The following is a 25,241-nucleotide window of genomic DNA, read 5'->3' on the forward strand; positions in this document are numbered from 1 at the left end:
CAGCAAGTCTGGCCTTGTTTTGGTATTGGGTGTAGGTACAAAGCCAGACGGGAGGTATCAGAACTTTGAATAAGGAGGAGAAACGAAGAAGAGAACTCATCATGTAGGACTCTCCAGTAGTGAAATAAAAGACCTGAAACTGCAGAGATTCTTGCATAGCCCCGGAAGGACAGGTATAATAGTTCACAGAGGAAGTGGTGGCATTTATCGTCAATCAAAACAAGTCTGTTCTAGAAAGAGATTCACAGAATTAGAGAATAAGCGTGTGGTTGCCCAGGGGGTGGGGGTGGGGGCAGGAGGGAAGGTGGGGGAAAGGACAGTTAGGGAGTTGGGATGGACATGTACACACTGTGATATTTAAAATGGGTACAAGTAAGGTCCTACTATATAGCACAGGGAACTCTGCTCAATGTTACGTGGCAACCTGGACAGAGGGGAGTTTGGGGGAGAATGGATACATGTATATGTATGGCTGAGTCCCTTCGCTGTTCGCCTGAAACTATTATAACAAATAAAAGTGGGGGAAAAAAAAGGCAAAAAAAACAAGTCTATTCTGTGAATCTCTTTGATCCCATGGTGGGTGTAAGATAAACATCTGACCCAGGGACCTGAGCTGAAGTCTGAACATATGATTTGGGAACAGGGTTCTTGGTTTTTTGGTTTTTATTTTCATCATTTGTGCTGGAGAAACTTGGGAAGGCTGACTGGAGAGTATGTGATTCTTGTGTAGGCAAGATAATAGACATTCTAGACAGTGAAAATAACGTGAGGACATGCCTAGGGGGCAAAAAGAGTGTGGAAGGCATGAGGAACAGTAAAGACATTTGCTTTTTGGAAGTACTAGGGTACTTCAGGCTCTCTTTCTTACACTCGAAGCAGACATTGCCAATCAATCCTAGAATGTTCCTGCTGGATGTATCTTCACAAGACAGGGTATCAGATGCTCCTACTGTTTGATCAGAGTTGGCACAAGATACGTAAGACATAGTTAACAAGTAAGAGTAAGTTGTATAGGTAATGTGTGGTTCAGCTCTGAATGTTACAGATATACCCCTGGCCTCATGAAAGAATTATCCATTACTTTAAAAATTATTTACTGGGAAAATCAGTATAGTTAACATATACAGAGAGCTGCTTCTGCTACTGGGTGTGCGTATACTATTAAAGAAAGAGCAATGTAACAGTAAGACTATGTTCTTGACGGAGAACTGCTTTATAAAAAAAAACCAATGTTTTGGTTATCAGTATAGGTAACCAAAATCAGTTTAGCCAATATATCAAAAAGGAAAACTGTCCTTAAGTACTTCCCTACAGATCCCAAAGCTAAAAATTACTCCAGGGCAAAAATTGTATCTTAAATATTCTTCTAGTGCTTCATATATTTGTTGTGTTGAGTTGTTTAGGGTAAGGATAAAATTTTCTGTGTTTGCTTAAAAAAAAAGTGAATAATTTCCTAAATAAGAGGTATTTATTAAAAAAAAAACCCCAAAACCTGGAATTGGCAAATGCTGCCATTGCTATATATGAAAACATCTGTCCTGGTATGTATTAAGTATCTATTAATTCCATTCCCAGTCTAACACAAGGACTCATGCCACTTGCTTTAAAATCCCTAAATTCCCTTTCTTAAAGTAAAATTTTTTAAAAAAAGTGAAAGCGTTAGCTTCTTAGTCATGTCCAACTCTTTGCGACCCCATGGACTGTAGCCCACCAGGCTCCTCTGTCCATAGAATTCTCTGGGCAAGAATACTGGAGTGGGTTGCCATACCCTTCTCTAGGGGATTTTCTCAACCCAGGAATCAAATCTGGGTCTCCTGCATTGGAGGCAGATTCTTTACAGTCTGAGCTACCAGGGAAGAGGTGTATTTTAAAAACACCCTACAATATATGTGTGTATGGATGTGTATGTGTGCATATATGTGCTTATTTATAGATTTTGCATTTCTGAATATCAGAGATAGACCTTCACCAAGGGGCAATAGAGATCAGTGATTCTTAAATTATGATGTGCACAGGACTCACCAAGGCGTCCTTTTAGAAAGCAGATCCTTATCCAGTAGATCCAGAGTGAGACCCAAGATTCGCATTTTTAACAAGCTCGTGGGTGGTGTCAATGCTATTGGCATCTGGCCCACACTCTGACTTGCTAGGGCCTCGATCATGGTTAGGAACCGGTGGAGACAAATGAAACTGGATTCAAATCTATTTTCCACCTGCGCTGTGTTCTCAGACAATTAAACTAAATTCTCTGAGCGTCAGTTTTAGCATCTTTAAAATGAGTATAATCTGACTTTCTTCTTTGTCGTGTTAATGTGATGAGACTGTCTATTAAACCCCATGTTCCCTGTGTGTCAGTGACCTGACATTGTCTGTTTTAAACTAAATGCTGCCAAGTAGCAGTGTCCATGCATGACTTATTGATACAGAAAAGCACCTGGGATCAATGGGTTAGAAGTCAGAAAGCTTGGATTTTAGTCATTGCTAGTGTTTGGGAAGCTCAAATAAGAATACATACATGAAGACATTTTGAAAGCTGCAAATCACCATACACATGGGAGAGCATCCCAAGTGCCAATGGACGTTGATGGAAAAAATCTGAACGTGGTGTGTTGTAGATACGACCATGCTACTGCTACTGCTAAGTCACTTCAGTCATAGCTGATGCTTATATAGAGTGCTATGCTTCTCATGTTTGGCTCCTACTTCACATTGGTCTCTATTTAATATTCACAGCAGGCCAGAGCACTCAGGGGATTAGGCTGTTAAGACTCTTTTCACTGCAGACAAGAAAACTGAAGCAAGGAGAGTAAGTGCCAAGGCCAAGGAAAAATCATGATCGCTAGTCAAACTTCTTTAATTTATAGACGAGAAAATGTAGCTTGTCTCAAAGATTGCGTGTTGGCTCCACATGCTGTTCTTAGTCTCTTCAGGGAAAAGATATGGGGAGCATCTTATGGGAAATGTTATAGGAACCAGAAGATGAGAAAGTGGACCGAGAAGCATGATCAAGTGGTTAAGGTCGTGGACTCTGGCCCCAGGCTCCAGCTCTCCCAGTGACTAGCTACATGACCTTGGGTGAGTTACTTCGCCTCTCTGTGCCTCAGTGTCCTCATCTGTGAAATGGGGGATATCAATAGCACCCAGGTTACAAAGTTGTCATGAAGATTAAATGAGTTGATGTTTGAAAAGTCCTTCGAAGGAATTTTGGCAGAGTAAATACTTCATGAATGCTAGTTAAATAAAAACAGTGGTACTGGGCCCTGGAGGAGACAATACTTCCCCCGTCCCATGCTTCTTTTATACTTGTAGGAGTTGTAAAGTGTATGTAGTTTTCCCACAAGGCTGCAGAAGAAAGAGCACTGATAGAGGAAACAGAAAACAAGCCACACAGAAAATAAGCCCTGGTGGTCCAATGGCCAAAAGCATATCCTCCCAAAGTAAGAGACCCAGGTTCGATCCCCAGTTAGGGAACTAGATCCCACACGCTGCAACTAAAAAGATCTCAGGAGCCTCAACTAAGACCCGACACAGCCAAATGAATAAATAAATATTTTAAAAAATTGGTGTAAAAGGGAAAGAAGCCACATGTCCAAAGTGACAGACTGGCAGGGCTGCGATTTGAATTTAGTTCTAAGGGATTCCAGAAACTTCATTCTTCTTCCCACTGACCTCTGTCAATCAGGGACCACTTGAAATGAGCAAACCCTGTTCAGTATTTTCCTAGAGGGTCCCTTCTCAGGTGAATTTTGGGGTCTCAGGAAGCTAGACAGTTTGTGACTAACTGCTTTTTTACTTTTTAATGTGTGCATGTATATATGTATGTATTTTTAATATCTTGAAATCAGTCAATGAAAACTTGACCTGGAGTTTACAATACATGTGTACAGAACTGGTTCTCAACCAGAGATGATTTCAACTCCTGGGGGACATTGGGCAACGTCTGGAGACATTTTGGGTTGTCCCAACTGGGGGACAAGTGTAGAGAGGCCAAGGATATTTCTAAACATCCTGAAAGTACATTTTGTTTTAAGGAAAATGGGGCGAAACATGAGCCTGAAGCCTGTTGAATGCAGTCTCCTAGCAGACAATGACCAGCAGTCCTCATGAGGAATGAGACCTTGCTCCTTGCTTCTGAGTTCAGAAATGTCCAAAGTGAGGACTTCCCTGGTGGTCCAGCACTCCCGTGCAGGAGGCCTGGATTCCATCCGTGGTCTGGGAGCTAGGTCCCATAAGCCGCAACTAAGACCCTGTGCAGCCAAATAAATAAATATTTTTTAAAAAATGTTCAAAATGCACGTGCTGGAACTCAAGGATCAGGACGGGATCTTGGTCCCCTCACAGGTGTGTTTACATCCTATTCAGTAATGCTTCTTCTGTGTGGCAAGTCCTGTTGGGACTTGTCGCCATACCTGCCTCTCGTCTCTTCCTTCTGCTTATTGTTCCTAGTTGACAGTTTAACCTTTCCAGTTCTACTGTTTTCTTTAAATAGCCCTTTAATTGAAATGTAATATAAAGTTGCTCAGTCATGTCCTAATCTTTGTGACCATATGGTTTGTAGCCTGCGAGCCTCCTCCATCCATGAAATTCTCCAGGCCAGAATACTGGAGTAGGTAGCTGTTCCCTTCTCTTTATATACAGTAAAGGATAGAAATTGTAAACATGACTGATGAATTTTCATCAAGTGAATTCTTGAAACCACAGCCTGAATCGAGAACTAGGATATTATAGAACCCCAGAAGCCCTCCTTACTCTTACAGGGAGTCTAGCCCTCCACCCAGAGGCAACCTCTCTCCTTTCTTCTGACATCAGAAGCTCATTCTGCCTGTGTCTGAGCCTTATATTTATTGAACTATAAGCATTATTTACGCTTCTATTTCTGGCTTCTTTTGCTCATTGCTGCATAATATCCCATTTTATAGACGTACCACAATTTCTTGACCCATGCTACCGTTGTACTGTTTCCAGTCTGGACTGTTACCGATAATACAATACTACTACGAACATTCCGTACATATCTTTAGGGGAACAATGTATGCATCTCTGTTATATCTATATCTAGGAGTGCAATTGTTGGGTCCCAAGGTTTGCAAATAGTGCCAAACAGTATTCCAAAGTAGTGGCGCTACCTCCATCAGTAATGAGTTCCAGTATGAGAACTGATTACTCATCAGTAATGAGTAATCAGTATGAGAGTTCCAGTTGCTCCACATCCTAGCCCATATCTGGAAATGCCACTATCTTTCTTTTTACTCACAGGCTTCTAAAGAATCTGGGAAGCAGACACCTAGGTTTAAAATTGAGAAAAACAGAAACTAGGGTTAAATGATTAAATAGAGTCATCACATTTATGAAAACAAAAATACAGATTATTCAGTTAAATTTGAAAATTATGTCCCAAGCAACATTGAACTGTGGTGTTGGAGAAGACTCTTGAGAGTCCCTTGGACTGCAAGGAGATCCAACCAGTCCATCCTAAAGGAGATCAGTCCTGGGTGTTCATTGAAAGGACTGATGTTGAAGCTGAAACTCCAATATTTTGGCCACCTGATGCGAAGAGCTGACTCATTTCAAGATTGAAGGCAGGAGGAGAAGGGGACGACAGAGGATGAGATGGCTAGATGGCATCACCAACTCAATGGACATGAGTTTGAGTAAACTCCGGGAGTTGGTGATGGACAGGGAAGCCTGGCGTGCTGCGATTCACGGGGTCGCAGAGTCGGACACGACTGGGCAACTGAACTGAACTGAACTGAAAAAAAATTATTTGTTATTTGAAATTCAAATTTAACTGGGCATCCTATATTTTATCTGGAGGGTTGGAGAAGGATTTTGGTATGAGGTAATATCGAAAAGACCCTAATGCTGGGAAGGATTTGGGGCAGGAGGAGAAGGGGACGACAGAGGACGAGATGGCTGGATGGCATCACTAACTCAATGGACATGGGTTTGGGTAGACTCCGGGAGTTGGTGATGGACAGGGAGGCCTGGCATGCTGTGAATTCATGGTGTCACAAAGAGTCGGACATGACTGAGCGACTGAACTGAACTGAATACCAGTGTAGGGGCAGTTACTGCTCCCCACACTTACAGGAATGGGAAGTGATGGTGAGGAGGTGAAAACAGTGGGCTTTTCTAGGTTGTGCAGTAGGCCCCTTTCTCCACTACCACCCGCCCCACCCCTGCCGCCCCTGCCATAATGCCCCAAAGGACAATGGTTTATTTGATTTCTAGCTTAATTATTTAAGAGCATTTCCTCTGGGAACATATAATTGTTTATTCATGGATAGAGGAAGGAAAACTGAAATTTATTGAGCAGTTTCTATTGCCAGTTTCCATGTTTGGCAATCTGATGTGTGATATTGGCCTTGCAACAATCTTGCTTCCTGTGTTGAAATCTGATACTTCGAGAAGATAAGTGGCTCAGCCTGGTTCAATGTCAGGCCAGCTAAAGCCAAAGTCAGAGTTCTTCTATTCCATCAAGCCCTCTGTCTCGTGGAAGGAGTTTCATTGACTTGCCTGGGTCTCACATGGGCTCTGTTTCTCTCAGCCAGTCTGATCTGTCTTGATGGGGTTGGGTGATTGTTGCCTATCATTCATTCACTAGGGCTTCCCAGGGCTCTTCATTCCCTTGATTATCCCCTCTTTTCTCCTCTGTCCACCTCCTTCTGGCTTTCAGCTTCCTGCCAGATCATTCCATGGGTTCTATGCCACCCATTTCTGGAACAAGGAAGTTACATAAAGGCAGTTGAGAAGGCCTTGCTTTTGATCACTCTGAGATTCGGCAGCACTTAGCAACCCACAGCAGGCCTGTCTTCTAGTTCCTGGTCTAAGTCTGCATCCCACACCATCCCCCCAGCTCCAATGTGTCTTTAGCAGAATTCTGCAGCCTCCCCGTCACACTGGACCAGTTATAGTGTTAACCAGAAAATGGCATCCCCAAATGCCATTTTGGCCTTGTTAGGATTACAGGAGTGTGTGTGTGTGTGTGTGTGTGTGTGTTGCTCAGTCGTGACTGTGAATTCATGGGGTCACAAAGAGTTGGTCACAAAGAGTCTCTTTGTGACCCTATGGACTGTAGCCCACCAGGCTCCTCTGTCCATGGGATTCTCCAGGCAAGAATAATGGAGTGGGTTGCCAGTTCTTTCTCCAGGGGATCTTCCCTGACCCAGGGCTTGAATATGGGTCTCCCAAACTGCAGGCAGATTACTGAGCCACCAGGGAAGTTATTTTGAGCTGATTATTTTGAGAAACAGCAGACTTGGGAGAAGATAGGAAAGAGAGTAGAAGCCATGCTTTAAGGGAAATGTATATTTAGAAAGAAGATCACCATTTGTAAGGTGGTCTCCCTGCCCTACCAAGAAAAGAAGAATGACTCTAATAAGATATAAATCATAAGAAACTCTTGGATGGACCAGGCCCTTTTCTCCATAACAAACCTTATTCTTGTTGACCTAGCCTCCTCCCCATAACTGGTCCATTCCCAGCTTCTCTTTTGCTTTTAGCAGAAGATGATATTTAAGCCTGAAGTCTAAGCCACTGCTGAGAGTTACAGTTTTCCTTCTTTTCTCCCATGTATATGAGATATAGGAGTTAATCAACTTCTGCTTTTCTCTTTATCTTCTGTTACAGGGCTCCAGCTGAGGAGATAGATGGTTAGAGGGAAAATTATTTTTCTTCCCCTACAGTGTCATTTCTTTTCTTTAAACATTTTTTTTTTTTTTTTTGGCTGTGCTGCAGGGCATGTGGAATTCTAGTTCCCTGACCAAGGATTGAACCTATGCCCCCTGCATCAGAAGCAGAGTCTTAACCACTGGACTGTGATGTTAGGAGACAGAGAAGGAAATGGTCCCTTTTGGTTTATAGACTGGGAGTGAAGAGAGATGATTAGTCTCACATTGCTGTCTGACCTCCAACCCCCTGTAGCCGGCCCCAGAGACCGTCAGCCGCTGCACCTAAGAAGACATCTCCTTTCTTGATCTTTTCCAGCACCCAGCCCCTCATGGCAGGCCCGAATCTGCATCTGGAGCCAATTATCTGGATCTCATAAGAATCCCTGTTGTCTGTATCCTAGAAGGATGCTGCCTAATGTCCTCCCAATTATGTCATTTCTGAAATCTTAGCCAGAACAATGAGAACTCTCAGTCATAAGGTAATTTTAAAATGATTATGCGCAATTGATGGTATGGCATTTTCTAATGGAAGCTAAATCTTTTTATTTTTAAAAGGTCACTGGAAAACATTTCTCCTCATGGTTAAAATGGTGCTCATGCCTGCTAATGCTTAAATGGGGAGCCCTCTTATATTTTTTTGTTAATTGGAGGATAACTGCTTTACAATGTTGCGCTGGTTTCTGCCATACAACAACGTGGGTCAACCTTACGTATACATATGGCCCCTTCCTCTGGAGCCTCCCTCCACTCCTCTCTCTGTCCCACCCACCTCTTGCGTTTTTGATAGTGCAAGACTGGGAAATTTTCGGACACCAGGAAAGTTCAGTTACCCTCCTTTCATCAAGATGGTGAAGGGGACTTGGCTCACTAAAGCCTTTAATTTGGGGACAGGGTAGAGAATAATGATCACTTGATAAACTGGATCCCTCCAGGCCCACACTATCATTCTACCATTAGTAATCTCTTTGGTGACCTAATTCATTAAGCTTCTTCTCTACTTTTATCTAGGTTATGAAGGGCTGTCAGGCATACATGGTTCTAGGGAACGACTGCCTTTTCACAGCCAAACCCCATAAGCCTGCCCTCAGAAGCTCTTTACAGCACAACACACTCTGTTTTCCTAGTCCTTCCCCGACCCTCTCCTTCCCGTATTTGGTCAGCTTCCTCACCACTCTGCAAACTTTCCATCTATGCCATTCCTGCTGTGAGTTTATACCTCCACTTTCTCTATTGACCAGTCAACAAACATCTCATCTCAAACGCTATCTCCTCCAGGAAGCCACTCCAAATCCTCCAAGTTGGGGTTGCCTCTCTCCCTCCTTTGAACTTGCTCAACAACACTTGGGTGGTGTGGTGAAGAGCCCCCTGGACCTGGGGGTCAGGTTGCTGGGCTCTAACCATAGCTTTCACCATTGATACTTGGTTACCTCTGTGCCTTTTCTCTAAATGACAATGATAGTACCTTCACTTCCTTCTCCCCAGAGTCATTAGGAGAGCTACAGTAGCTATAATAACTTCAGATATAAGCCAAATCTAATTATGCATACTCTGAGAACTTCCGTTTTCTTTTTCTTTTTTTTTTTTTTTTGGCTTATTTTTGGCTTTGTTGAGTGTGGTCAGTGGGTTTCAGTGATCCTTGTGTCCCTCAGAGACAGTGGCCTCCACATAGCTTAGAAATTACTAAGTTCTTGGTGGGGTTCAGGACCCAGTACCCTAAAATATGACACCTTGGCATATTGAAGCTGAAGGAGTTTGCAGGCATATTAAGTTGCCTCAGTCACATCTGACTCTTTGCAACCCCATGGACCGTAGCCCAGCAGACTCCTCTGTCCATGGGATTCTCCAGGCAAGAATACTAGAGTGGGTAGCTATTTCCTTCTCCAGGGCATCTTCCTGACCCAGGGATCAAACCTGGGTCTCCTGAGTCTCCTGCATTGGCAGGCGGGTTCTTTCCACTAGCACCACCTTCGGGGAAGCTCCTGAAGGGGTTTGAGAAAATAGCAAAAGCAGGAAGGTCTCTCCCTTCACATGTCTTCCCAGAAAGCAAGAGGTAAGTAAAAGAAAGGTACCTTCTCTGAACCAGAAGGAAGGCAGACATCCTTAGCACCAGAGATGGAATTTAGGGCTAAGAATAAGCAAACCTTGTTACTTTTTCACCATTTAGTACCCCTCGGGCAAACCCTCTTATCTTGTCAACTCCAAAAATTTATGGTTTCTTTGTCTAAAAGTATAAAAATTTCCTGCTCTGGTCACTTCTTTGAGTCTAATTTTCTTGCAAAAGTTCCCATGAACCTGTTAAAATTTAATAACATTTTCCTGGATTTCCCCTGTCAAACTTAGTTTAATTTTCAGACCCAGCCAGGGACCCTAAGAGGGTCAAGGAAAGCTTTCCTTGCCCTACATATTCAGTACTAAGTTTATTGATTCATTTATACCAGTGAGTTTCAGTCAGGGGTGATTTTGCCCACAGGGGACATTTGGCAATGTCTGGTGTTATTTTGGTTGTCACCGCTCAGGGTGACAACAGCTTATTGGCACCTGGTAGGTAGAGGCCAGGGAGGCTCTTCCTCTCTCTCTGCCCCTTCCCTTCTCTTCCACTTTGTATCCATTCCCACAAACAAGAAATTCTTTCACTCACTAGCATGAAGGCTGAGAAATTTTGATTCATAGTCTTGCCCTGTTTTTAAAAAGATTTGAACCATCTACTAAATTACATATAAAACTAGATACAAAAATAAAGAGATCAGGGAAAATAAAGCCAGGAGTAAATGTGGCACTTACTCTAAGGTTCCTGTACAGTGCTTGGTATGGGCTGAAAATTAGTCTCTGAGCTTCCCACTAGGCAAAGCAAAGAGGGAATACAAACATTTAGGAGATTGATCACGCCCATAAAATAAAACGAGATTGAGACCTAGACAGATTTTTCAATTTCCTCAACAAGGAGATGATACATAAAATGCAGTGGCCAAAGCCTATCTCAATAACTCTACAACAGAAAGAGCAGTGACTTTCCCGAACCTATTCCCTAATACACAGTGATAGCACAATTCTGGGGTAGAATCAGTGAAAGCAAGAAGCTAAAATGATCCTATCTGAGTATCTACCTCTCTGATAATCTGTGAGGATTCAAGATTAAAAACCAGATTTTTTTAGATTGTTCAGTGAAAAACATGGATGGATATTCTTGAATATTCCTCCATGAATAGTATTTTCACCACCTGGGGTTTGTTAAGATTTGTGCAGCACTGAGGCTAAATTAGAAGTCTTTGCCAAGAGTCTGAGTTCAGATACCCATCGAGGGCTGCCTATTACACGTAGCAACAGGTATGCAGAAGAAAAGGCATATAAAGCAAATGTAGTGTTATAAAAATTAAAAGATGCAAACAGGACATGCACCTGAATAGAAGTGTGGAGGCGAGTTGATGGCCATCCTAATTCAACATGGAGATAAGCTAAAGGCATACCTGCAGGAAGGAATGTGTTTTCCTTATAAATCCATTCTATTAATAAAACTGCTTTAGCAAGTGACCAGTGGGGAAGCTTAGAAAGGAGACTTGGCCAACATGGGCTACGACTGGCATTTAAACATCCATTTAAAACAAGCTGGTGTTTCATTGAGCAGTGCATCTTCCGCACACACCAATGAATCACATCTGACTGTACAACTGATCAAAGTCCAAGTTCTACACCAGAGAGCTGGAAAACTTTTACACCGGGTGTTACCAAAACCCACCCATTGTGATGACAGAAGAAAGTAGTAAAATGCTCATGGACTCTCATCTTACGTAATATGACTTCCTGGTTGGGCTTCCGTGATGGCTCAGCGGTAAAGAATCCACCGGTCAATGCAGGAGACACAGATTCTATCCCTGGTTTGGGAAGACTACTTGGAGAAGGAAATGACAACCCACCCCAGTACACTTGCTCGAGAAATCCCACAGACAGAGAAGCCTGGCAGGTTACAGTCTATGGGGTCCCAAGAGAGTCAGTGTGACTTAGCGACTAGGCAACAACAATAAACTTCCTGGTCAATGCTATGAAGACAAAAATTACAACATGGACCCTTAGATTATATGATAAGTTGGCCACTTGGCTTCATTCTGATTCTGGCCCCATTGGTCTAAGTGAAGGAGGCTTTGGAATTGATATTTTTAAAGCTTCCTAGGTGACTCCAGGGTACAGGGAGGGCTGAGAATTAAGTTATCATAATTATTATAGGATGTCTATCCAAAATGATGATTTGAGTACTGAAGATACTCAAAGTACACAAAGTACTGAAGTACACAAAGATAAAACACACATTTCCTCTCTAATTTCACATTCCCCTCCCACTTAATTTTTCACCCCAAACATGTATAATTTTTAAAACTTAGTTCAAATAGTACAATCAATGAACATAAATCTAAATATCACAAAAATGTCAAAAGAAAATGTTTCTTTTAAATCCAGCATACAAGGCTAACCACTATTTTTTTTTAGGGGGGGCACATGGCATGTGGGATCTTTAGTTCCCTGACCAGGGATCAAACCTGTATCCTGTCAGTGAAAGCACGGAGTCTTAACCACTGGATTGCCAGGAAAGTCCAAAGATTAACTATTGTTGACATCTGTGATGTATGTCCTTCCATTTAATCCAATAAAAATTTGTTTTGTGTGTGTAGGAACACATTTTAATGAGTTTACTCCCAACTGTGGCAGTAAAACATTTTTCCTACAGGGAAAAGAAGGCTGTTTTCTTTTTTGTTGTAACTGGAGAGTGAGCATTTATCTCTTTTAGAATTGGGATCCAATCATTGGGCTCTAGCTCAGAATTATTAGTTAAAACTTCTACCGTGACTCTTGAGTTGGTGTAAAGGAAAAGAAAGTCTTTCCAAGAAAGAGTTTATGTTCTTCCAGCTCATCCCCCAATTTATTTCTGTCTGCAGAATAAAAGGCTGAAATATTATTGGTTGAGTGAATGAATCCTTGAATTAGAAGTTTTAAGTCATATACAGCTATGAAAACTCTCAACTAAAATCAGATTCCTCCCTTAGGCTATTATTTTCTCAGACTCATGTCTTGCCTTTATTCTATCTGTTGTCTCTTGACTTCTTTCTTGGAAATCTTTGTCTCCAATAGGAACTCAGCAGGGGAGAATCCCAGGAAGAGAAGAGGGGATCACCAGTTCCTGGACTTGCAGAGGGCTTGTCTCCACCCATGTTTGGAATATCTATTATCTGGTCTTATCAGCATAGTAAACCTGTAACTGTCTCAGATTTAATATCTTGGCTAAAAGAACCAGAAGACCTAAGAAGTACAGGACTGTAATTTAAAACTTGCTGCAACTTAAATTAGAACTGGAATCATCAGTCCTTTGAGTCATGTGGGTTGAAGATCACTTACAGCTAATAGCTCCATTCACTTCAGCACAAACATCTTGAAGGGACTTAGCTGACTTTTTAAAAAGTCTTTTTTTGGTCAACAATCAACTTTGCTAAATAATTTTAGATTTTGTGCTATTAGCATGGGATGGGGTTGTGGGGGGAGGCAGCAGGAAGAGCTGCCCACCCCACTCAATGCCCACAAATTGCATTGGTGATGGAAGAAAAGAGGGTTAAGATAGCGCTGGTCATTAGCCGTAAAATCAAAGGCCAAAAGTTACAGAATGGTGAATTTGGGTGGTGTCCGTAATCCAAGGGCTTCCGTGGTGGCTCAGTGGTAAAGAATCTACCTGCCAATGCAGGGGACACAGGTTCAATCCCTGGGTTGGGAAGATCCCCTAGAGAAGGAAATGGCAACCCACTCCAGTATTCTTGCCTGGAAAATCCCATGGGCAGAGGAACCTGATGGGCTACAGTGGGTTTTCCAAAGAGTTGGACACGACTTAGCAGCTAAACAACAGCAGCAACAGCTGTAATCCAAAACTTGAGCAAGTCCTATCCAATACTTTCTACGACGATAACTAAAACCATTTCTGGGTGCTCTAGTCAGTATAAATGGATCTCAAAACTTCAGTGAAAATATGATTAGCTGGTGGCCACGAAACACTTAAATGTTGACAAATTTAACTCAGGAAAAAAAGCAGGAGCCAATACACTTAATTACCAAACTTTTGTTCTCCTAAAAGCCTCTGGACATGTCCTTCCAGAAGATGATCTATGCACTAGGAGGGGCAGCCATTAAACGGACCCACACATTTTTCTGCGTGCACGCGTTTATCTCTGTTCTTACCTCCCTACATATCTGTGCACTAAGAGGGGCAGATGCTAAAAACGCACATGTATGTTTATCTCCATTCTCACTGCCTCCCACCCCACCCCCATAAAACCCAAATGAGTTTAAAAGTAGTGTTAAGTGCTAATTTCTCAATAAAGCTGATGGCTAAACAATGATGCTTGCTCAGTACTCTTGGCTTCCTCTGCATTGTGCTAATACATGGAAGTGCACTTCCGATGGATTGCTTGGATGGCTTCGAAAGAGCTAAACTAAGCATGTCCTCAGGGCTGCAATAAAGTTTGGGCAATAAAGTGAACTAAAATAAAGGAAAAATATTTATTCTCCTTCCTCAAATAAAGGTAATCTTTGAGGGAAATAATCACAATTACACTGGACTTCTTTACATATGGAGGAATGTAGATGAATAGCATACCACACGTTTTTCAGTGTGTTTAAGACCTCATCACTGACTCAGTGGACATGAGTCTGAGCAAACTCCGGGAGATGAAGAAGGACATGGAAGCCTTCAGTTTGGGTGTGCTGTGATCCATGGGGTCGCAGAGTCGGACATTACTGAGTGGCTGAACGACAACAAAAGGCCTCTCAGAGGGCTTCCCTGATGGCTCAGACAGTAAAGAATCTGCCCACAGTGCAGGAGAACTGGGCTCAGTCCCTGGGTGGGGAAGATCCCCTGGAGAAGGGAATGGCAACCCACTTCTGTATTCTTGCCTGGAGAATTCAATTGTCAGAGGAGCCTGGCGGGTTATAGCCCATGAGGTCGTAAACAGTCAGACATGACTGTTTGACTCACACACACACACAAGGCCTCTCGAGGCTTCCCAGGTGCTCAAATGGTAAAGAATCTGCCTGCAAATGCAGGAGAAGCAGGAGATGCAGTTTCGATCCCTGGGTTGGGAAGATGCCCTGCAAAAGGAAATGGCAACCTGCTCCAGTGTTCTTGCCTGGAGAATCCCATGGACAGAGGAGCCTGGCAGGCTGCAGTCCATGGGGCCAAAAAGAGTCAGACACGACTGTGTGGCTGTGTGTGAGCGTCTGACCTGATATTTTAAGATCAGCTGTTTTCAGGTCCCTTGCCTCTACTGGAGTCTGAGCTCTATGGATTCTGGCCACTCATCTTTTTATCCTAACATGATGCCTGGGACAGAGTAGAGGCTCAGTGAACAAATGTATGGATACAGACACAGTAAGTCTCATACGCACAATTTCAAAGTCTCGAGACCAGACATCCATCTAGATGTCATGCCTTTTATCAACCATCTTTAAGAAATTAAAAAAAAAACTTTTCTCCCTGACCCCTTTCTTTAAATCATACACATGAGAAGAATGAATCATTCCCTCAACAGTGAAAATACTAAGATTTGCCTTGGTAATATCGCCCATAAAAACAACACTGCAAATCAGGAAAGGTGACAAATGGCCAGACTGTGATGATCTCAAAAAATTGTTTTTGTTATATAAAAACAGATAGAATTAACGTCAGACAGTAAAGTAATAATAAACTGCAAACTCTAGCAATGGTAATTTCCACAGCAAATCTTGAAACTAATTATAAAATAACAAAGTTTCTCAAAGGAATTTAGAATAATCTGCCTAAACACACCAGTCTTAATTTCTTCTTTATAACTGAGAATATTTTTTTCACTTAAAAAATATCTCTTCATCTTTAGGAAACAGTCTATTCACAGGATCTTATGAATTGCCCCTGTCAAATTTAATTTAAAAGACAATTACATGTTGCAGACATGTGGGTTTTAACAGAAATTCACTTATTATTCAATTCTACCTTATCTTATATTAGTTATATGATAAGAATTTACTGGTTCAATAATTTATTAAAATAATTTTCTTTTGAAAGAGGATGAAAGAGAAAGACAAGAAGTTTGCAACATTAAAGTTATTGCAAAAATACTCACCACACACAGGCTGACTACAGAGGACAGCAGCTCAGATCAGCAGGAAAAACCTTTGGAACACGACTGTTTTGTTGTGCAGCCCAGGGCTGTCATCAGTTAAGGCGGGGTTGGGTGGGAGGGAGGTGTGGAAAGTTAGGAGGTGGGACTGGAGGAAAGAAAGCAAGCCTGTCTTTACTGCTTGGGGTGGGGTGGGGTGGTCAGTGTTTCTCCGTTTAAGAAAGTGGACACTCCGTTCATCTGATTCCATTAATTTTATGTGACATTTGCCTGATGATACTGCTTCCTTAGACAGCAAGATGTATCTATGATTGGGCAAACAACACATCTTATGAAGGTCCAAGTTTTATTTACTTAGAATTTTTAGAATTCATCTATTTCCTAAGGCATTTAAGGGTTTTGACACATGTTTAAAAGTGAGAATTGAGCAGCTGGCCTTACGATTCAAAAATGCTAAAGACATATTTGATTTCCTTCTTGTCAGATTGTTTTCTAAGCTAACGTGCTGTATGGCCAACGAGAGACAAGAGAAGATATTGAAGGTTAGGAGTGCAGGGAGGGACAGTGGCAATTTTGGAGTTACCCGTCTGGTGCTGGTGTGGAGCCTGGATTCTAGAAGGCAAGACTGTCATCGTGGAGATCACTGCAGGGACAATTTCATAGAAAGAGAAGGTGCAGGGTTTCCCTGGTGGCTCAGCAGTAAAGACTGCCTGCACAGCAGGAGACTCGGGTTCCATCCCTGGTCAGGAAGATCCCCTGGAGAACAGCATGGCTACCCACTCTGGTACTCTTGCCTGCGAAATCTCACGGACAGAGGAGCCTGGTGGGCTATAACCCATGGGGTCGCAAAGAGTTGGACACGACTTAGTGACTAAACAACAACAATGAAGAATGCAGAGGACCTCAGCAAGGATGGCAAACAGAAGCATAGCTTTAACGGAAGCCAGCATTCCTATTGTTTAATCACAACAGGAATGGGCAGTTCTTAGAGAACGGGCACAGCGATGAGGGAGCTGAATCACTTCATGAATCAGTAGATAGGTACACAGATACGCAATACTGAATACGAAAACTTCAATTGTTTCCTGGTTGCTGATTTAAAATGTGTTCATTTAGCAGAGGTTAAAACATTATCCTTTTCGATGTGACTCTAAGTTGTAGAGATTTTCCCATGGTGTTTGAATATAAAACTTGAATGAGTTTTATCACTGAAACTACTTTATGTTCTCCTTGGTTAGTTGTATGTACAGAAGTTGTTCCTGGAGGTGGAAAATAAGGGGAAAGGAATACCTGGGCACTCACTGATTTTAGGGAGACCTTCATCGAGTCTACTGACATTCACACATACCACTGAGTAGAAAACCCAGGTATCAGCACAATCATATGACCTTATTGTAGAAGACTGGAGTGTGAGCCAAAACCATAGCACTCAGCCAAAATGGGCTGTGATATCATTCCCGTCCTAGGAGAGTTTATGACCTGGGAGGTGAGACACACCGTATGGCCCATATAGAAAATATCCTTCCCTGGTGGCTCAGTGGTAAAGAATCTGCCTGCCAGTGTAGGAGACACAGGTCCCACCCCTGGATGAGGAAGACTCTGTAGAGGAGGAAATGGCAACCTACTCCAGTATTAAAAAAAAGAAAGAAAGAAAGAAAATATCCTTTTGTTGTTCTTTCAGTTCAGTTCAGTTCAGACGATCAGTCATGTCTGACTCTTTGGGACCCCATGGACTGCAGCACACCAGGCTACCCTGTCCTTCACTATCTCTCAGAGTTTTCTCAAACTCATGTCCATTGAGTTGGTGATGCCATCCAACCATCTTGTCCTCCATCACCCCCTTTCTCCTCCTGCCTTCAATCTTTCCCAGCACCAGGGTCTTTCCCAGTGAGTTGACTCTTCAAATCAGGTGGCCTAAGTAGTAGAATTTCAGCTTCAGCATCACTCCTTCCAATGAATATTCAGGGTTGATTTCCTTTAGAATTGACTAGTTTGATCTCCTTGCTGTCCAAGTGACTCCCAAGAGTCAAAGCAAGAGGTCATCAAGTTCTAGGCCACTTATTCTGTGGATCTTTGGCAAATCTCTTAACAAAAAAGGTTGTAATGTATTAAATCTCCAGCATGTGCTTAAAGCACAAAATCATTTCAACTAATGTGTCATATATCTTCCTCATTTGACATTCATAGCAACTGTCATTGTTACTACTACTACTACCACTAATAAGGAGACTAAGTCCAGAGAAGTCAAGTAGTTTCCAAGGGCCCTACAGCAGCTAATCTGAAAGAGTGGAATGTGAATCCAGGCTTATCTGACATTAAAGTCTGTATTTTTCCACTATGATTCTCAACTACAAAACAGTGGTGAAAACATCCACATCTCAGGACCCTGGTGAAGATTAAATAAGATAATATGGGAGAGCCTGGATACATGAATGATATGCAATAGAGTTGCGTTTCCCTCCCCTCTCACCCCTACCCTTTCCCAAGATGAGGCCCTTTTTTAAGGTTCTTTCAAAGCCATCTGTGTACCCCTCTCCTCCACAGTAGGACATCTCACCTGCCCCATTCTCCAGCTGGACACTGAGCCCTTTGAAGGACAGGGGGAGGCCTCTGTCACTGGCATGAGTGAAATTCAGGGACCCTTGGGATCACATTGAAATGTCTTTAGAGTTATGGTCCGAGCCAGCCACAGGTGTCACAGTAGTAGAGAATCCACCTGCCAATTCAGGAGACGTGGGTTCAATCCCTGCGTCAGGAAGATCCCCTAGCGGAGGAGATGGCAACCGACTCCATCATTCTTGCCTGGAAAATCCCAGGGACAGAGGAGCCTGGTGGGCTACAGTCCATGGGGTCACAGAGGTGGACATGACTGAGCATTGACGCACTCACTCACTGAGCCAGTCACACAGAAATAGGAAAAGAACCACCCAGGGATTAATTGAATTCCATCAAGTGGGGAAGGATCCAGGATTTGGGAACTTCATGCGTTCTGCTCAGTTATACCAATTGAACACTTTAAAAAGGGACCTACCAGGTCATCTGTGATTGGAGTTAAATCAAGCCCCCCAGGTTCTATATTCTAGTCTCTGATTCTTTTTTATTCATTCACGCAACAAACATATACATATATGCTGAGTCCTTGCTATACAACAGGACTGTGTGAGGTACCAGCGATATAAGAGCAACAAACAGAGTTCCTGCTCTCAAGATGCCCCTTTGGGTTTATCCTACTAAGGGAGGAAGAGGAAAGAAAAACACACGCAAACACAAACAAACCCCAAGCCAACATCCAAGTGAATAAAACGGTTGCCTATTGTTCTAAGGGTTGTAAAGGCAGTCATCAAGGGGCTGTGGTTCTGAAAGAGGGAGTCGGGGAAGGCAGGACCTACCTCAGACAGGATGGGCAGGGGAGGCCTCCCTGGAGCAGACACCCAAGGAGGATCGGGAGGTGGCTGTGTGGATGGGTGGGAGGAGCATTCCAAGAGAGGGCAAAAGTCCCGGCGTGAGCTCAGTGGATTTGAGGAAGTGAAAGGAGCATCTGTAGAAGTAGGAAGTGTTCAGATGGTCTACGTGAGGAGTCCTGGAATGGCAGAAGGGAGAGGTTTATAGGACTATTCAGGAAAGGCTCCACAGGAACTTCTGTGATGGTCCAGTGGTCAAGACGCCGAGTTTCCACTGCAGGGGGTGTGGGTTCTATCCCTGGTCAGGGGTCCTACGCGCTGTGTGGCCAAACACTAAAAAAAATAAGAACAAAAACAACAGAAAAGACTCCATGAAGAACTATATATATATTAAAACGTGTTTATTTATTTATGGCTCTGCTGGGTCTTCATTACTGTGTCGGCTTTCTCTAGTTGCAGCAAGCAGGGGCTACTCCCTAGCTGTGGTGCACGGCTTCTCATTGCATTGGCTTCTCTTGTTGCACAGCATGGGATATCGGGTGCTTGGGTTTCAGTATTTGCAATGTACAGCTTAGTTGACCTGCAGCATGTGGAATCTTCCCGGACCAGGACTTGAACCCATGTCCCCTGCATTGACAGAAAGCTTCTTAAGCACTGGACAACCAGGGAAGTCCAAGAAATATATTTTCAAGGAGACAGACTTGTGAACAGGTGTGTCTGTGTGTGTGTGTGTGTGTGTGTATGTGTGAACTCCTGCTGAGAAAATCACCAGGCCATTTTTTTTTTTTTTTTGGTCTTTCTTTGATCAAAAGATGTGGCATGGCCACAACCTGGCTGGTGTTACTCTTTTCTTTGCAAACAGGCTCCACAAGCTCTGGGGCTGAGAATGTGGAGATTTAGTGGTTGATAACAAATTCTCTGAGAAAAGTGATCAGGTTGGGTATTGACTAGACTGCTTTGGAGAGTCATTGCCATTTTCAAAAAGGACTAAGTAGCCGCTGGCCTGCGTCATATGGGCACTGCCTGGGGTGGAGTTCTATAACTATTGCTTCTGCGGTTAGTCACTGAGTAAATGTTTATCAAGACAGTCTGGCATACGGGTGCCCAGTATGGCTTCTGGAGTTAGAATCACTGCTGGCTCACTGTGTGACCTCGGTCTAGCTAGTCACCATCTCTGCTTCAAATTCTTCAAATTCTTCATAGGGTTACTGTTGGGATTAAATACTGAACGTGTCCTAGCAGTCTGAGCTTCCCTGGTGGCTCAGTGGTAAAGAATCTGCTTGCCAATGCAGGAGACTTGGGTTCAATCCTTGAGTCAGATCCCTGGAGAAGGAAATGGCAACCCACTACAGTATTCTTGCTGGGAAATCCTATGGACAGAGGAGCCTGGTGGGCTACAGTCTGAAGGGTCACAAGGGTCAGACTTGACTTTGTGACTAAAGTCATGTAGTCATACCGCCACTACATAGCAATCTATAAGTATGTCTATAGTTCAGTTCAGTTCAGTCGCTCAGTCGTGTCCAACTCTTTGCGACCCCATGAATCGCAGCACGCCAGGCCTCCCTGTCCATCACCATCTCCCGGAGTTCACTCAGACTTACATCCATCGAGTCCGTGATGCCATCCAGCCATCTCATCCTGGGTCGTCCCCTTCTTCTGCCCCCAACCTCTCCCAGCATCAGAGTCTTTTCTAATGAGTCAACTCTTCGCATGAGGTGGCCAAAGTACTGGAGCTTCAGCTTTAGCATCATTCCTTCCAAAGAAATCCCAGGGTTGATCTCCTTCAGAATGGACTGGTTGGATCTCCTTGCAGTCCAAGGGACTTTCAAGAGTCTTCTCCAACACCACGGTTCAAAAGCATCAATTCTTCGGCGCTCAGCCTTCTTCACAGTCCAACTCTCACATCCATACATGACCACAGGAAAAACCATAGCCTTGACTAGATGGACCTTAGTCGGCAAAGTAATCTCTCTGCTTTTGAATATACTCTCTAGGTTGGTCATAACTTTTCTTCCAAGGAGTAAGCGTCTTTTAATTTCATGGCTGCAGTCACCATCTGCAGTGATTTTGGAGCCCCCAAAAATAAAGTCTGACATTGTTTCTACTGTTTCCCCATCTATTTCCCATGAAGTGATGGGACCAGATGCCATGATCTTCGTTTTCTGAATGTTGAGCTTTAAGCCAACTTTTTCACTCTCCTCTTTCACTTTCATCAAGAGGCTTTTTAGTTCTCTTCACTTTCTGCCATAAGGGTGGTGTCATCTGCATATCTGAGGTTATTGATATTTCTCCCGGCAATCTTGATTCCAGCTTGTGTTTCTTCTAGTCCAGCGTTTCTCATGATGTACTCTGCATAGAAGTTAAATAAGCATGGTGACAATATACAGCCTTGACATACTCCTTTTCCTATTTGGAACCAGTCTGTTGTTCCATGTCCAGTTCTAACTCTTGCTTCCTGACCTGCATACAGATTTCTCAAAAGGCAGGTTAGTATTCAGCAAATACTGCTTTTCCCCCCCCCCCGTCCCTTGAATTAAGGAAGTGGGGAAAAGGAATCATAACGAAAAGAAATTTAAGAAGTAGAATCCGCAGACTTGCTATATGGAATGTGGACAGTGAGACAGCAAAATTGAAATGGATCTCAAGTTTCTATCCTGGGACACTGCTTGGCAGTTGTATTGTTTAAGACTCTTTCTGACTCCAGTCACAGAATATTAACTGTAAATATTAAGTGTCAGTCATGGGCTTCCCTCATAGCTCAGTTGGTAAAGAATCTGCTTGCAATGCAGGAGACCCAGAGTTGATTTCTGGGTCAGGAAGATCCCCTGGAGAAGGAAATTGCAACCCGCTCCAGTATTCTTGCCTGGAGAATCCCATGGACAGAGGAGCCTGGCGGGCTACAGTTCATGGAGTCACAAAAGTCCAACATGAGGTGGATTCTTTACTGTCTGAGCCACCAAGAGCCCAAGAATCCTGGAGTGGGTAGCCTGTCCCTTCTCCAGGGGATCTTCCTGACCCTGGGATTGAACCGGGGTCTCCTGAATTGCAGGTAGATTCTTTATGCCCGAGCTACCAGAGAAGACCATATTAAGCAAAAAAGGAAATTTATTGCCTCATATCTGAAAAATCTTGGGTGCAACCAGTTTTGGGACCAACTTGCTCCAGGTCCAACCATGTGATCAAGGCTCAGTGGTCTTAGCTCTGCTCTGCTTCATGCCAACTTCATTCCTTCTCAAACATCACATGGAGGTACAGGGGCCACCAACAGCTCCAGACTTGTCCTCTCAGATCGTCTATAATAAATAGGTAAATAATAACAGTAGTTAACACCCACATTTGCTTACACCAAAAAGAGCAGGCAACTACTCTTTTTATATATATTGACACTTGTAATTTTCACAAGAATGATGTAGGTAGAAAAAACTCTCTAGAAACCAATGAAAAAGATTCCACTATTATTGAGATTAATAGGACCCTGAAACAGTACTAAAAGGAACATTTAGAGCTCTAAAATGCCTTCATAATTTAAAAGTAAAACCAAAAAAAAGGAACTAAATATTCATCTTAAGAAAGATAGAAAAAGAAAACACAAAACTGAAATCAATCAACAAAGGTAAAAGTTGAAATTAATGATATAGAAAAATAATAGATTAAAATAGTATTAGTAAGAAGGACGAATTAGAATCTGCTGGAAATAACTCCAAAAGTTAGTGAATAGACTAATAAACTGTATATAAAACAGACCAAAATAATGCGCAAAGTTGACGAGGTCAAAAAAGAGAAGGAAATAAAAGAGGGTAGGAATGAGAAAAAAAGGCATGACCATAGGTATGTGAGAAATTTAAAAATTTGAGAGACTCGTTATAGGCAACTCTACAGCAATGCTTATGAAAGCCTACAGAAATGTGTGATTTCCTGGCAAAACACAAGCTATTTAAAACAGACCCAAGAAGACAGAGAAAACAAAAGCAGAACAACAATAATGTGCTTGGAGGTCAATACTGAAAAGATTCTAGGGCCCGATGGCCTCAGAGTTGGGCTTTAATCTACCTCTAAATGCCGACAATTCCAGTGCCAAGTAATTTAGACCCTTGCTCCTCAAAGTGTGTTCATGGACTGGTAGTATTAGTATCACCTGGGAGCTGGTTAGAAATGGAAATTCAGCCACTCCTCCAAGCCATAGAAAAGTCTTTTAAAATGATGTTTTGAAGCCAATGTAATTTTAACACCAAAATTTAAGAAAGAAAAAAATGTATAGATTATTTTTAAGTACTAATTATAATTATAGATTAATATCACTGATGATTTAGAGAGGAAAATTATAGAAGACTTCTTTATACATTATATCAAAAGAATAAAAGGCAATAAATAAGCAAGGTTTATTCCACAACTGCATGAGTGGGTCAGTCTCTAAATCCATCACCATAATTTATTACACTGATAAACTAAGAGAAAACATCAGCAGATATTCTAACAACACTTGCTTAAATTCAACAACCATTCAATCTGAATAAAAATTCGAAGCAGGTAGGTATAAAAGAAAATTATTTAAACAGGCAAAAGACTATATTCCAAACCAATAACAAATATTATCTTAAGAGAATATGATAAGATGGATGGATACTAGATGAACATACAGAAATCAAAAGGTCTTTTTCAGCTCTAATCGGTTTAGTTCAGTCACTCAGTCATGTCCGACTCTTTGCAACCCCATGAGTCGCAGCACACCAGGCCTCCCTGTCCATCACCAACCCCCGGAGTTCACCCAAACTCATGTCCATTGAGTTGGTGATGCCACCCAGCCATCTCATCCTCTGTCGTCCCCTTCTTCTCCTGCCCCCAATCCCTCCCAGCATCAGGGTCTTTTCCAATGAGTCAGCTCTTCGCATGAGGTGGCCAAAGTATTGGAGTTTCAGCTTCAGCATCAGTACTTCCAATGAACACCCAGGACTGATCTCCTTTAGGTTTCTGCTCTAACAAGAACCAGCAAAAAGTAAAAATGGGAACGTATTTTTTCCATTTATAATAACGATGAAAACTATAAACTACTTAGGAATAATTCTAATAAGAATGTAAGAGAAAATATAGAGAACAAAATCTTACTGTCTTGTTAAATCAACAACAAAAAAATCTGAATAGCTGGAAAATTTTCATGTTTTTGGATGAGAAATCTTATAATAAAGTCAATTCTTTTAAAATTGATTTCATGCAGTTCCATTAGAATGAAAACAAGGGTTTTTTTTTTCTTTCTTTGAATTAGATAAAATAATCATATAGTTCATTGGGGAAGATAAGTCCAATATTAGGTTAAGAAAACTATAAAAAAGGGAAATAGTATCTAAAGCTGAAGCTCCAGTACTTTGGCTACCTGATGTGAAGAGCCAACTCATTGGAAAAGACCCTGATGCTAGGAAAGATTGAAGGCAGGAGGAGAAGGGGACGACAGGATGAGATGGTTGGATGGCATCACTGTCTCAATGGACATGAGTTTGAGGAAATTCCAGGAGACAGTGAAGGACAGGGAAGCCTGGAATGCTGCAGTCCATGGAATCACGGAGTCAGACATGACTTAGCAACTGAACAACAACAAATAGGTTTTGATGTTTTATTTAAGTGACATTTTTTGGGGGATGCCCATGTAGAAATATCCAGCTGCTAACGTGAGAAAATGCGATTTTCATTCTCTGGTAGGACCAGAGAAGTGGGTCTGAGAACTTTCTGTTGAGATCTTATGAATGGCTGAGTTACCAAGGAAGAGAAAATGATATTCCCAGGAGTTATGGTTGGAGACCTGAGGCCAGTCCAGTTGTTACTCCAGTGCTACCTCTAGACCATGTCATTCTGGGTACACCATTCAATGGCTTTAATGAACCTTGTCTGTGTACTCAGTTACACGAAGAGCTATTAATATTAACATCTGCCCTCCACTCCACAGAACATAAGCGTGATGTCTGAGTGGTTGTGGTCGTGGTTGTAAACCAGCAAGCATGATGCAAATTAAAGATGTGGGTGAGAGTGGTGCTGCCTGACACTGAGCACTGGGG

General features: G+C 42.5%; 1 protein-coding gene across 4 annotated transcripts in view; it reads right to left on the minus strand.

Annotated features, from left to right (window-relative positions):
* The window catches only part of LOC138442697 (placenta-specific gene 8 protein-like), a 36,497-nt gene extending 14,366 nt beyond the window's left edge, over positions 1-22,131 (minus strand). The window contains exons 1-2 of one of the 4 annotated variants that reach the window (XM_069594560.1): positions 20,799-22,131; positions 19,186-19,530 (exon numbers count right to left, since the gene is read on the minus strand). The gene's annotated coding sequence lies outside the window, so the exon portion shown is untranslated. Of the gene's footprint in view, positions 1-5,126; positions 5,285-15,799; positions 15,886-19,185; positions 19,531-20,798 lie in introns of those variants that run through there. The other 3 variants (XM_069594562.1, XM_069594559.1, XM_069594561.1) reach the window with 3 other exon arrangements.
* Between the last annotated feature and the right edge of the window lie 3,110 nt (positions 22,132-25,241).

Source organism: Ovis canadensis, chromosome 6 (genome assembly GCF_042477335.2).
Source record: "Ovis canadensis isolate MfBH-ARS-UI-01 breed Bighorn chromosome 6, ARS-UI_OviCan_v2, whole genome shotgun sequence".
In the NCBI taxonomy this organism is placed as follows: Eukaryota; Metazoa; Chordata; class Mammalia; order Artiodactyla; family Bovidae; genus Ovis; species Ovis canadensis.